The sequence below is a fragment of the Belonocnema kinseyi genome, chromosome 5 (genome assembly GCF_010883055.1).
Source record: "Belonocnema kinseyi isolate 2016_QV_RU_SX_M_011 chromosome 5, B_treatae_v1, whole genome shotgun sequence".
In the NCBI taxonomy this organism is placed as follows: Eukaryota; Metazoa; Arthropoda; class Insecta; order Hymenoptera; family Cynipidae; genus Belonocnema; species Belonocnema kinseyi.
This window is the reverse complement of record NC_046661.1, coordinates 63,284,507-63,297,986: the sequence shown is the minus strand read 5'-3', so window position 1 is coordinate 63,297,986 and position 13,480 is coordinate 63,284,507. Positions and strand designations below refer to the sequence as shown.

The 13,480-nt window shown below is 30.9% G+C and overlaps 1 long non-coding RNA gene across 1 annotated transcript; it reads left to right on the top strand.

Annotated features, from left to right (window-relative positions):
• The first annotated feature begins 1,187 nt into the window (after positions 1 to 1,187).
• On the top strand, positions 1,188 to 5,926 carry LOC117172412. Its single transcript, XR_004467022.1, has 2 exons — positions 1,188 to 2,358; positions 5,093 to 5,926. It is a non-coding gene; the product is annotated as an uncharacterized LOC117172412 (long non-coding RNA).
• The last annotated feature ends 7,554 nt before the right edge of the window (positions 5,927 to 13,480 follow it).

Genomic DNA, 13,480 nt, shown 5'->3' with positions numbered 1-13,480 from the left:
ATGTCATATGAAACTTGAAATGTTTGGTATTGGATATTGTTGACAGATGACAATACGCCAATTAGCACAAATGGTAAGTTCCGACAGTGCCTACAAGTGTACAAGTTTCATATGTATACACCTGGTATTGTAAGCATGCCCATACGAACAAAATTTGCTCATTTTCGGTTACACTACTTTGGGCTCCTTATGTCTATTCTCCATGGGCGTTTTCGATATTAGCGCTCAGAGTGCACTCTGAGCTTGAAGGGGTTCTCAACCGTCTTAAAAAAATAGTCTCTTCTTATTGGTTGAGAACTTGCAAGAATCTCATGAGTGTGGTATGTGCCGTAGCTTTCGGGTAAAATAATCTTGAATGGTTCTGTGTTGTGCAAATTTTTTAAGCAAGGGATACGTACAAATCGTCTTCGTACTCTGGTATCGTTATACGTCGCTTTGGCCGAAGCAAAAGTTAAGAGCGTGAAGAAAATACAAAATGTGCGAGAATGTGAATGATTTGAATCCTGATCTTTTGAATCTAGCGATAATTTACGGTGACGATGATATTCTTTTTCAAGATGATCGTGACGAGAATCTTAAAGAGTTTTTTCGAGCGGATGAACGAGAAGGTCATATAAGGATTAAAACTTATTTTCAAGAAATTATACCGTTGTAATCAATATTAATGATTGTTTTCTTTCATGTATGCAAATCAATCGCGAAGTAAGTAATTAATGTATTCATTAAAAAAAAAATAGAAAAATCTTTCTGGATGTAATTAAATATTTCCCCTTTAAATAACCTCAAAACAGAAAATAGAATTTATAAAATGGGACAAATAAAAGAATAAATTTTGATAGTTAGATCGAATATAGGGGAAAAATATTTGATTTGTAATTATTTATTTAACAATCTTTACATATTTAGCATTTTGAACTTTTGTTTTGTCAAAAAATTAGAATTGTTCAACTAATTTTAAAGATCTATAACTTATTTTCATTCCTGAAAGATTCTTTACAATTTCACTCGTTGGTTTTTATTTTTAAAAAGTATTTTAGAAATTGAGGGTGAAGTAATTTTTTTTAGCTGCATAATTTGTTAATTACTTTTTAAAAATAAAAACCAAAGAGTGGAATTATGGTGAGTCTGTCAAGGAGTGAAATAAGATGACTGTAGACGGGATCTTGACTTAAAAAAAAACAGGCCTTTTTATGTATGGAATTGTTATTGGCCGCTTGAGAGTTTTTGATAGTCGATTTTTAGTAGTTTGACAGTAAACAATTAAAAAGTTATTGACTCACGCGTAGTCTGAACCAATTTCCACTCCAAATTTTTGGCTAAAGCTCTGTTCTAGAAATTATGGTTTACAAATGTCTCTAAAGTATTTTCACAGAATAATTATAAAAATAATATTAAGGATACTTTTTCAAATAGGCTGCGTTTGCGTGAGACCGTCTAGTCCGGACGGTATTTTATAATCCAAAAGCATTTGACGTCAGTCTTCGCCAGTCTCCATAGCGAAATAAGAAGAGTAGTTTTTAATTAATATAATCGAAATAATCAACTCTCATGTTCAGAAATATTTTTCGACGAACTAAAATTCTTACTTACACATTATAAGATTTGCAAATCATTCTTAAGATTTGTGAAAAAACAATTGTTTATACTGAAGTTCAGTCCAAGGAAAAGATGTGAAAGTTAAACCTGAAAAGGTATCTTCGGCAATCATAGATGACGAGCTCAATAATCCGTGAGCTGATCTGATCATCAAACCGACTCAGTGGAATGGGAGAAATGCTGGCAACGCAAAACTGCTGTGATCAATTCAACGACTAGTTTTACAATTGCTCGAAGGTCAGCGTAGTACGGCAGTTTGTAACTGTCAAATTTGCTAACCTCCGCAAAGAGTTTGCGGAGGTTAAAAATATAACAAATTAGTTCTTAACACTTTCTTAAATGGTTACAAAATACGGGAATCCTTAATTAACTTTCTGAAGTATAACATAACCTACGATAATAGTTATTTGCTGATGATGAATTATCGAATCGTGAAACTGAGTGTTAACTCACTGGAAACATAACCTAAAATCTCGTCGTCTATGATGAAAGTGATATAATTCAAAGATTAACTGTAAATGCCACGATTAGAAATCATCGAAAATAAAAAGTGTAAAAAGAACTTAAAATGTTGGAGAATTATGAGGACATAGCATTCGCAAACGTTGCGGGGTGGATTGCATCGGGTGCAATGATTTTTGGCGGAGTGGTGCCGTACATTCCACAATATAGACAAATTAAAGAAAAACAAGATGCTGAGTGATTTTCATTTGATGTATGTTATACTCTCCTAGTTGCTAATACTCTCCGAATCCTCTTTTGGTAAGTACAGAAGAAATGGACTTAAATTCAGATAATTAAGTTTTAAAAAAGCACGGGAAAATTTGAAACATTGTGTCGTATATCTGAAAATGAGAAGCATTCTTTTTCTTAGTTTCATTCAAAATTAGTCATTCACTAATCATGCTTAATCGCTTGTCCATTAAAAATATAAAGTTTCATTTAAATATAGTTAAGATTGAAATTTAAACTGTTTTGTCGAAAATGCGTCCCTTTTTCAAAAAATTCAACAAGTTGGTAGAAAATTTCAAAATTTGGCAGAAAAATCAACCATTTGGTTAAAAATTAAACTATTCCGTAGAATATTTGCTTTTCTAAATTGCAATTTTTTAAAATGAATATTGACATTCCATTTTTTGTTAGGAAGTGATCTTTTAAAGACTATAAATTTTAATAATTGCTAAAAGAATCGTATATTCCGTTAGAAAGTTAATATTGTTGGATAAAAATTCAACCGTTTGAACAAAAATGTATGCATTTTTTCGAAAATCCGTTTTTATTTTTTGTAGAAAATCAATATTTTCATTAAAAATGCAACTTTTTGGTTGAAAATGAATCTGTGTTATTTTTTTATTTGGAAGATTTATGTGCTTTTTTGAAAATTCTTCTGGTTTGGTTAAATTAAATTGTTTTTTATTCAAACTAAAAAATTTCTTTGTTGAAATATCAATTATTATATTTTTTATAGACAATTCATATTTTTGGATTAAAATCATTGGTTCAAAATTAACTTTTTGGATTTAAGATTCATATTTTCAGTTGACAAATCTTCTTTTTTTTAATTACAAATGAATTTTTGTTGACTGGGAATTTAAATATTTTATTAAAAATTTAATAGGTTGAAAATTAATTTTTTTGTTAAAAATTAATTTTCTGGGTTTAAAAATTAAACTACTTTCTTAAATATCATTTTTGTTTTAAAGTTTCAACATTTTATTAAAAAATGCATCTCTTCGGTTTAAAATTGAAATACTTTGTGGAAAGTTTCCTATCTTGGAATAAACATTGACTGTTTGAATTGACAATTTAATTATTTGTTTGAAAATGAATGTTTTTGTTAAAATTTCATATTTTGGATTTGAAATTGAACTGTTTTGTGGAAAATTCGTCCCCATGACTTAAAAATTCAACAAGTGGATAGAAAAATAAATGAAGTGATAGAAAAATCAACTTTTTTGTAGACGATTTGTTTTTTTTTCATTGCAAATAATTTTTAATGATAAAAATGTATCTATCCCATTGTTATTTAAAAAATGATGGTTTGATTTTTAAAACGTTTTATTGTTCAATAAAAAACATTTAAAAATAACAAAAAATACGAATTTAAAAAAAATTGAATTTGTAATTTAAACAGATTTAAACAAAATTGATTTTCTACCAATAAATACGATTTTTGTGGAAAATACATTAGTTTACATCTTTAAAAGATGAATTCTCGACCAAAAATCGAATAGTTAAAATTCCAGTTGAGAAAAATTAATTTAAAAAAAAAACGAATTTTCTACCAAACATTTGCATTTTCAATATGGAAATACTAATTTTTAATGAAAAATGTAATAGCTAATATTCAAACCAAAACAAAATTTTGTCTTTTAAATAAAAAATAGTTTTATGCAAAAAATAAAACAAAACAAATAGCAAAAAAGACGATTTTTCTATAGAAAATACCTGAATTTTCAACCAAACCGTGATAGTTTTTTTAATGGAAGACGAATTTTCAACAAAATATTATACATACATTTTCATCAGAATAGTTGAATTTGCTAAAAATTACATAAATTTTCATCTACATATTCTGAACAATCGATGTGATGTTAGTCACAATTTTATTTGATTAATTTTCAGTTTATATTTTTTCGTTTGTAAACACTTTTCACAAGAGTTGAATTTTTAATTAAAAAATATAATTTTTTACCAAAAATTTAACAACAAATTTGATTTTGAAAGAAAAATTGTCAATAAAAATTTAAATAATAAAATTTTAAGATGAAAAATTAATGTTCAAACAACTGGACAAATTTTCAACTGAAACTATGGAATATTTAATTCGAATAAGTTAAATTTTCAGTTAAAAAAATTATTTTCCACAAAAAAAGCCAATTTTCAATTAAAAAGTTAGAATTCCCAACAAAGTCATGAATTTTCAAGTAAATTATAAATCTTCGAAAGATGAATTTTCAACTGAAAAATATCATTTTTTCTACCAAAACTTGAATAATAAATTCAATTTTTTAAATTTTATAATTGAAAAAAGAACTATTTTCTAAAATACAAATAAACATTTATTGTAATATTTATTGTAAATTTCAACGAATTATTAGCTTAAATTAATTTAATTCAAAGCAAACATGATTAGGATGTTTAGTTACGTGGGGAACTCTGAAACTTTTTATAATCCTAGCAAAATTTATTTTAAATTTTAGTAAAGAAATATAAAAAGAATTATTATAATTTTTTTTTATTTGTAAATTTAACTATTCTGTTCTTGGTTTAAAAATTATATTTTTAGTTGAAAAACTAACTATTTGTAAGAAAATTAATTTGATTTAGTTAAATATTCATGTATTTTGTTGAAAAATTGTATTTTTTTAGTAGAAAGTTAATCTTTTTGTTTAAAATTTTATTTTCTTCTTTAAGAATTCAGTTAAAGATTCATAATTAGAGTTGAAAATTCATACAGTTATCACAACCAATATTATTTATTTAATTTTTCCAGGAACAATTAGCATTATCGTTTCAGCATTGAAACTGGCTTCGCTTTACTCTCATCAGCTTTACTCTCATCACCGTCCGTCAAGAATACAGATTAAATCAACTCAAGATTCTCAAGAAATCTGGCAAGGATGTCCAGAAGCTACTCTGGTGTTTGGACAAAGTCTCAATCACCGAAGATGTCGAAGTGCCAAGGGATCCAGTTTGTTCAGCCAGTTCACAGAGATAAACCTCCACCGACGCCTCATGGATAATGCAAAACTTAAATATTAAAATATAACGATATCGTTACACGATATGTATATAGTATGACTACTAATGCTGCGATATTATACTCATAAGTAACATGTAACTAAAACCAAGCTAACTACAGGTATAACTAGTAATGCTGTGATATTGTAAGCATAATTAAGCAATAACTTAAATCATAGTACCTACAAGTGTGATAACTAATGTTGCGATATTATAATAAGTTTTTAACATATAAGTATAATAATTTGAATACTTAATATAGAACGATCGCTGGCGTTATTTTCCATAATGTCTCCTCCGAATTGAAAAGTAACGCGGTGATGTAAATTTCCTGGCTGCGAAAAGAAATGCTACACTCCAATTAATGAAAATATAAAAAATCCACGCTTTCATAGGTTTCCACGAGATAATAAAAATAAAAATCTCAAAACATTGCCTGTTAGAGAGTTCCGTTAATTGTTTTAATTTTTACGTTTGTGATGATCATTTTACCGAAGATGATTATGTTAACCATCTTAAGCAGAGAGTCAAATTTAACCAGTACCATCTGCTTCGAAGAAAGGTGTAGATGAAAAAAGCACAGAGCCTTCTCAATCAACATTTCATGCCCACTCTTCAAGCACTGGTCTTCTAACTTATACTTCTGCATTACGTGATATTACAAATTGTAATTCTAAACATAATATACCATCATCAATCATCGAATATTTCCTCTAATAAAAGTGAGGGTTCTCATTTATCTGAAAAAGCAAACTTCTCGGAAGACCTTAAGGAACAATCATCAAATTGTAACCTTCTAGATAATAATTATATATCTATTGATGAAGAAGTACCTCAATTCGCGAATAAAGATCTCATTCATTTGGGAGAGCTATTAACTATAGTCAAGCACAAGGAGACGGAGACCAATTGCTTGAGATGGATGCATCGAATAAAGGTATTGATTCCAATCAGAATCCTACCAAAAAAAGAAAATCTAACCATGGATTTCTTTCAAAATGAAGCTTCCATCAAAGAGATCTTTCTCCTACAAAATAGAAAATTTATAAAATTGATTTAAATGTCACGAATAAACTGTCAAAGCTGAAAACAAAATTGGAATTTAAATAGGGAGAAATTAAGACAGTACAGTATTTATATAAAAAAGATATGTTTCATGTAATTGCGAGAGATCTTAATGATGTAACTAAAAAGTTTATAAATTCTCAATTTCGAAATAGTACTAAAAAATCAACTCAGCGAAAATGGACGGTTGATGACAGGGCTTTTTTCCTCTCATGGTACAAACGTAGCCCAAAGATGTACACTTACTCAGGTTAATTTTTTGTACTTCACAACCGGTACAATTTCTACTGAAAATTTGAAAAAGCTGATCGTTCAATTAATTTCTGAGCTGCAGAGCATTGGATTAAACGTGATTTCCACAATTTGTGATCAAGGCCAATATAAAAATACCAGATACGTGTAAAACATGACAGAAAGCATTGTTTAGTACAGAAATTAGAGAAACAGTTTTTATCTCGCTTCTTGATGTCACTTGAAATAATCCGTCCGATCAACATGCGCAAACTTACGCCAGCGAGTCGGTCTTGTTGTTAATAAAAAATACTTATTATTTCCTGTGGACATTTTTCCTAATTAGTTTCAACATTTTTTTAGTTAACATCCTGAACGATTTTTAAATTTGAAAAAATTGGAATCTTCAAAAAACATTTTTTTTTCAAAATCTTTAGAAAGCTACAAAATTTTATTTCAAAATCATTAAAAGTTTCCATTTCTCTTGAAATTTTACCATTTTCTGCAATTTTTTAAATATCTTTTGAAATGTTTAGAAAATGTTTCTCAACTTTTTGTCGTGAATCTTAAAAAATCCACATTTTGTAATAATTGCTTTTAATAATTTTTTAGTATTTTGTACTTTCAGATTCAATTAACTTCTTACATAATTCTGTTTCCGACATAGGCTTACGTTTTGTACGCATAATAGTTATCTGATTAAGTTTAATTAGTTTTAATAATAATGTCGCATTTTTCATCGCTTCTTGATGTCACTTTAAATGATCAGCCTGATCAACATGTCAGGTTATGTGATCGATAATAAATAATTTGAAAATTAAAAAACGTTTGATTATTTTAAAATAGTTGCATTATAATTTAATTATTTTTAAATATTCATTTATTGAAATGCTTGTCAATACCCTTACTTCTTTCTCAATCAAAATAATTACATGTAAAGAAAAAATTGTTTAATAAATCCTTAATTCATTTTAAAACAACGCACATAAGTGCATTTTCAATGAAACACGAATTTATTGAACAATTTTCTTCTTTAAATTCAATTATTTTGATTGAGAAATAAATATCAAAATTACCTATCAATTTGAGTTTCCCGCCAGGGCTGGCAGCACAAAACAGCCGTGATCAATTGAACAACTCTTTTGACAGTTGCTCAAAGATCAGCGTAGTTTAGTGCTCAGAAATCCCCACCTGTTTCACCCCCATGCTAGACCTGTCGGGTCCGGCACGCTTTTCCATCCGCCGTTGCGATTTCCTACTGGGTGTTCTGGTTGGCTCTGGTTTGAATTTCCAGCCCGGTACCAGTTGTCACTTTTCGGTTTCTCACAGCTCGTGGGGCTATTCCGTGTGTCCTGTACACCGTAGCTTTCGCCTGTCGGTCTTGAGTGGCTCGAATTTTCATGATCAAGCCATGGTTTCATCGGATTGCTAGATCGACCGGTACGTCTCACGTAATAGTCGTTACGGTTTAAACCACATGCTCGATCGAAAGTTTCGAGCACATCTAAAAGATCTGAATAATTTACTACCTTTTGTATAAGGATGGAATTTTTTACCTCTTCGACATAATGTCTAGAGAGTTGCTGAACTACATCCGATTCAGGAGTTGGGGTAATTAAATCTTTAGCATTTGAAATCATTTTAATCACGTGTTCGACCATGGTCGAATTTCCTCGGCTGTCGTAGAATCCGTATTCTAAGAAACTTGCTATTTTTCTGCGCATATTTTCGTTCCAGAAGCGTTTAATGAATTTTTTTGAATGATTTAAAAAAAATTCCCCTTCTTCTTCTACTAAACTGCACCATTCTTGGGACATTCTCGTTAAGCTTGCATACATTAGATCTTGAAAGTCGGATTTAAAATATGTGGCTTTTATGTACCGTTGTAATTCACGTAAATATATCATGGGACGTTCATTTGTTTTTCCCGAAAATTTAGGCAGTGGAAATTTTTTTAACCAGTGAGGCTTGTACGAAGCTACATTCTCGTCAGGCTGTGGTCACTCAATGCTTTAGAAGTGCAGACCGATAATCGACGGTGGTGCCATCAAACGAGCCCGCAGGTTTTTAAGATAAGATAATAGATGATTGAGGTTATATCCAGATTATTTGTAGATAATGTAATTAAAAAACTTAATAAATTGAAAAAACCAATAGAAAAATACGTAAATAATTACCGGAATAATTATTTATATATTTCTGCTTGTTTTTCTATTGCTTTTTTCATAAAAACATGTTCTAAGGAAAAACGAAAGATGGAAGTATGTTTGAAAGCAGTTTTCATTTAAATGTCACCATTTTCGACATCAATTTTCTTATCGGCAGGTTCCTTTCTCAAAATATTACTCTGTTTTTATGGTAATAATACAGAAGGTACCGCTCCCTCTTTTAGTGTTCAGTTGTGTACTAAAACGATAATCACCAGGTCGAAAATGATGACAACAAATTGGATATCAGGTCTCAAACAGTTCTTAATGGGTTAGGTTTCACATGTGCTGACGTTCGGAAAACAACGAAGGAGTAAGAGAGACAGATCAAACAAAACAGGCAATCAAAACAGGATCAAAGTATGTGTCTTCACGGTTGCCTATATTAGTGAGCACAGCCTGATTCTGGTTCCGATTTATGCGTTCGCTATTTTTTTCTTGATTTCCTTCGAGACCTAAGATACGCTTTTCGTGTATCATTTTTTCGGATATTAAAGAGGCTTGATTTGTCATTATTTCGGCCGCTTCATGTTAAAGTCTGATTGTGCGGTTATCAATGTCATCTATTTGTTCCGATAAATTTGCTCCTTGATTTATACACGCCGCTTCCTGTATATTTATTAATTCATGCATATTTTTATCTAATATTTTAGCAGCATTACGGATTTTTTTCAGCGTTAGATTCCATTTTGTTTATTTTTATGTTTAGATCATTAGAGGGTTTTAAAGATTCCTCAACCGCGACTCGTAATCAGGTTAATTCTTCGACATTTACTCTTTCTCTCGACCCCATTTAACTTGTTTGTTTTCTCTGGGTTGTTCTAAAAGTCATGTCTTGGTTTCGTGAGATTGTCGTTAAATCTAATACACTAGCACTTAATCCACGACTTTTTCTTTCTTTAATTTCGAGTGCTTTTATTAAAATTGACCTTTCTTCCGGAGTTAATCTACATCTTCTTCCGGATTGAGCAAAAATTGATTTATGGGGTGATTTGAAAACGAGTTGTCATCCCGATGCACAGTGGACCAGGCGACCCGGTTCCGTGGCCAAAAGTCCAATTTTCAAACTTTCGAATTTGTAAAAAAGAATCAGGTCATGCAAACTTGAAATTTTTTAAAAATTCTTCATGTGTTTTTCGATCCAAAATTTAATACAGTTATTTTTTTAATGGCTCTTTTTTCCTTATCATCCTTAGACACATAGAAGTTTAAAAAAGTTGAGTGATTAAAAAAAAATTTAAATAAAATTTCTGCCACGTTGATGTTAGAAAATAATTAGTACTTTAGTAAAATACCTTCTTTCATTCAATTATACCCAGAGATTCCGCAAGATATAAAAAATTTTCAAATACCAATGTGTTCACTATGGTGTATACTTTACGGAAGGGGTGCTGCATTTTACCCCTTTTCATAAATAATATAATAATCGCAAGTAATAGAGTCAGCGCCCGAGCGCCAAGAACTGACCTGTCTGCAGCGAGCCGCCACATAAGCATGCACGCACATGTATCATGTTTCGATGTGCTTTTCACTTGTTTTCCATTGTTCACTTTGCTTCGAAAACTTATCTAAGTTACAAGTTTTTCTGCTTCCTCTTCACACTTCGGCCGCCCATCGCTTAATTTTTCTGAAAAATCTGATCGTTCAAAACGTCGAGAAGTTTCTAAAATCTATTTCACTAAGAAAGAAAACTGCACAAGAAGCTTTAGCATTTTTGTTTGAAAATTCACTTTCTAAGTAAGTCTATCAAAATATACGTTTGGAATCCAAATCATGTGGAGCAGATATTTGGTCTGCATATAATGATATTAGAGCTGCTAAATAAGAATGCAGGCCACCGAAGAAACAGTTTCTATTTCCGAAAAAAAGCAGAGACAACCCTTCAAGCTTTATTGAATCATACCACAAAACGAATTACAAATTTGCAAGCAGAAGTGATTATTCAGTATATGAAAAGCAAACACGTTACGGAAATAGAAGCAATAATGATGTGCTCTTAGGGTTTCAACGGAAGTTCTGGTTAGTCGCGTTTTAAGGAAAACTACACATTAGTAGAAGAAAACATTCCGCAGAGCGATCAAAATTTATTTGTTACCACAATTATTCCATTGCGATTGTTAATCGCAAATAGTATCATACTATGGAATAACAAAGCATCGCAATCACCAAGATCTTACTCTTACTATAGAATACACTAAAGAATCAGCAGATGTTGTTTTAAAGCAAAAACAGAATGTTGAAAGTCAAATCAACAAACCACAAGTTCTTGAAGTTAAATGGATGATGATCATTTTATTCGTATCCATTTTTCATTATTTCCTATCTTAATAGATGGTAAGGTAGTGAATATTATTACTGATACTAAGTTGATGAAAACCTGTCCAATGTGCCATGCAATTCCGAAAATGTTCAATACTCTCAACAACAAAGATAAGGGAATCTTTCTGCCAGATCTCAAATCTCTGCTGTATGGACTCTCTCCACTTCATGCGTGGATTCGAATCTTCGAAACATGTTTGCATATTTCTTACAGGGCTAACATCAAAGTCTGGAAAATGAGAAGTGTTAAACATAAAGAAGAATGTGCACAAAGAAAAAAGCAAATACAAAGTACTATTTGGGAAAAGTTAGGAATAATAGTGGACAAGCCAACACCAGGAGGCTCTGGTACCACTAATGATAGCAATACAGCACAAAAGGCTTTTGGTAAGCCAGAACTTCTTACGGAATATCTTAACGTCGACTCTAAGTTACTTTATGATTTCAAAACAATTTTAATCGCCCTTTCTTGTCATCTTAAAATTGATCCCATGAAATTCGAAACATTGTGCAATGCAACTGTTGAACTCTACATTAAGAACTACAACTGGTTTCCTATGCCATTGACACTGCATAAAATTCTTATGCATGGTGCTGATGTCATAATAGCAAGTGTTCTTCCAGTGGGTATGCTCGCTGAGGAAGCTTCTGAGTCTAGAAATAAAAATTATAAAAATTACAGATTGTCTCATAGCAGAACTTTCAGCCGCAAAGGAAACATAGAAGATATGTTTTACAGAGTTATGGATAGCTCGGATCCAATCATATGCTTCCTTAATCTTCAATCTCGAAATAAAAAGAAAAATGTGTTGAACCTTACTCCGGAGGTAACAGATTTACTAAAGATTTCGCAAGAGGATGAATTGTGTCATTCCGACGTAGAAAGTTATAACGAAAACGATGATTTACCAGGTATCCATCAAACACTTGATACTTTAGGCGATACAGAATTATTGGATGATAAAGAAGGAATTTAACGTGAGAGGCTAGGGAAACTCAGACAGCAAGCACCCCAAACACTACAGTTCTGACTATTAAAAATTAAAATAAAAAAAAAAATAAATAAAAAAAGCATAACCATCATAAAATTAAATTAAAAACAAATAAAAATTTAAAAATTATTGTGCTAGATAACTTATAATAAATAAGTGTTTCGTTTTACGTAGATCATTTTTAAAATTCTTTTCAAAATTTTCGTCCTCGGTATTGGATCTGCTAAATTTTTTTATTTTTTGAATTCTGACTCCAGATTCGTAATCAGTGCCTAAAGCGCAAGGTTCATTTAAATTTGGCATTAAAATAAATACTGCTCTGACACGACGGCATCCCAATACAATGCGAGCACGTATTCTGTTTACTGATATTTGCCGATTTTCGTTCAGCGAAATATGTATTTGCGAGAGAAATTGGCAGTTTAAGAATTCACGAATATTTTGTGAGAAGAATTCAGTCGAAAACAGATTTAAATTGCTACCTGTGTCCAATATAGAATTTACAGGGCAATGCTCAATGATTACTCGATTTCTGGAATTGTACATTTTTAAAAAATATTTTATTTCACAATTTATATTTTATTATGAGACTTTCTTCATTTTAATTTCAATCTCAGGGAGCCGAGAGTCGTGCCCCCTTTGTTGGGCGCCAGATGTAACATTACCGTTTTTGTAGCGAGATTGTGTACGGTCTTCAAAACCACAAGTAGGAAAATATATTGGATCACATAGAGAATTCAGTTTAATGATCCTGAGTTTTAAACCCAATCTCTAATGAGATATTAGGAATCACGATTTTTCATTATCATGTCCGTGACGCAATCACCTTTTCCCTGCTTAAATCTACTTTAAGGGCATGTGACACAGCTAAATACCTATATTACCGATCACAGTTTTTCAGTTCACTGAATGTTCTTTTGAACTTAAGAACTTTTTTTGTAAATAAATTATCGAGCTGAAACTTTGAGAAATGTATTTGAGTACAATAAAGTACATTTAGGTACTGCATTTTGGTAGGAACTTCACTGAAAATTATTTCATCTTTTTTCTGAACCTCAACATTTTTTGAACGTTCGAACTTTTTTTATACATAAAATATCGGTCTCAAACTTTGAGAAATGCAAGAACCGAAAGAAAACTACGTTAAAGTACAAAGTTTAATATTAAAAGTTGTAAAAAAAAAATTTCAACAATCAATTCCAACGGCATCAGCCGGTAACATTATACACGAAAATACAAACTCTCTAGAGCCTCGTCCAGTGGCCGCCAGGTTTCGTATTTTCGTGTACAACGTTACCGGCTGATGCCGTTGGAATTGATTGTTGA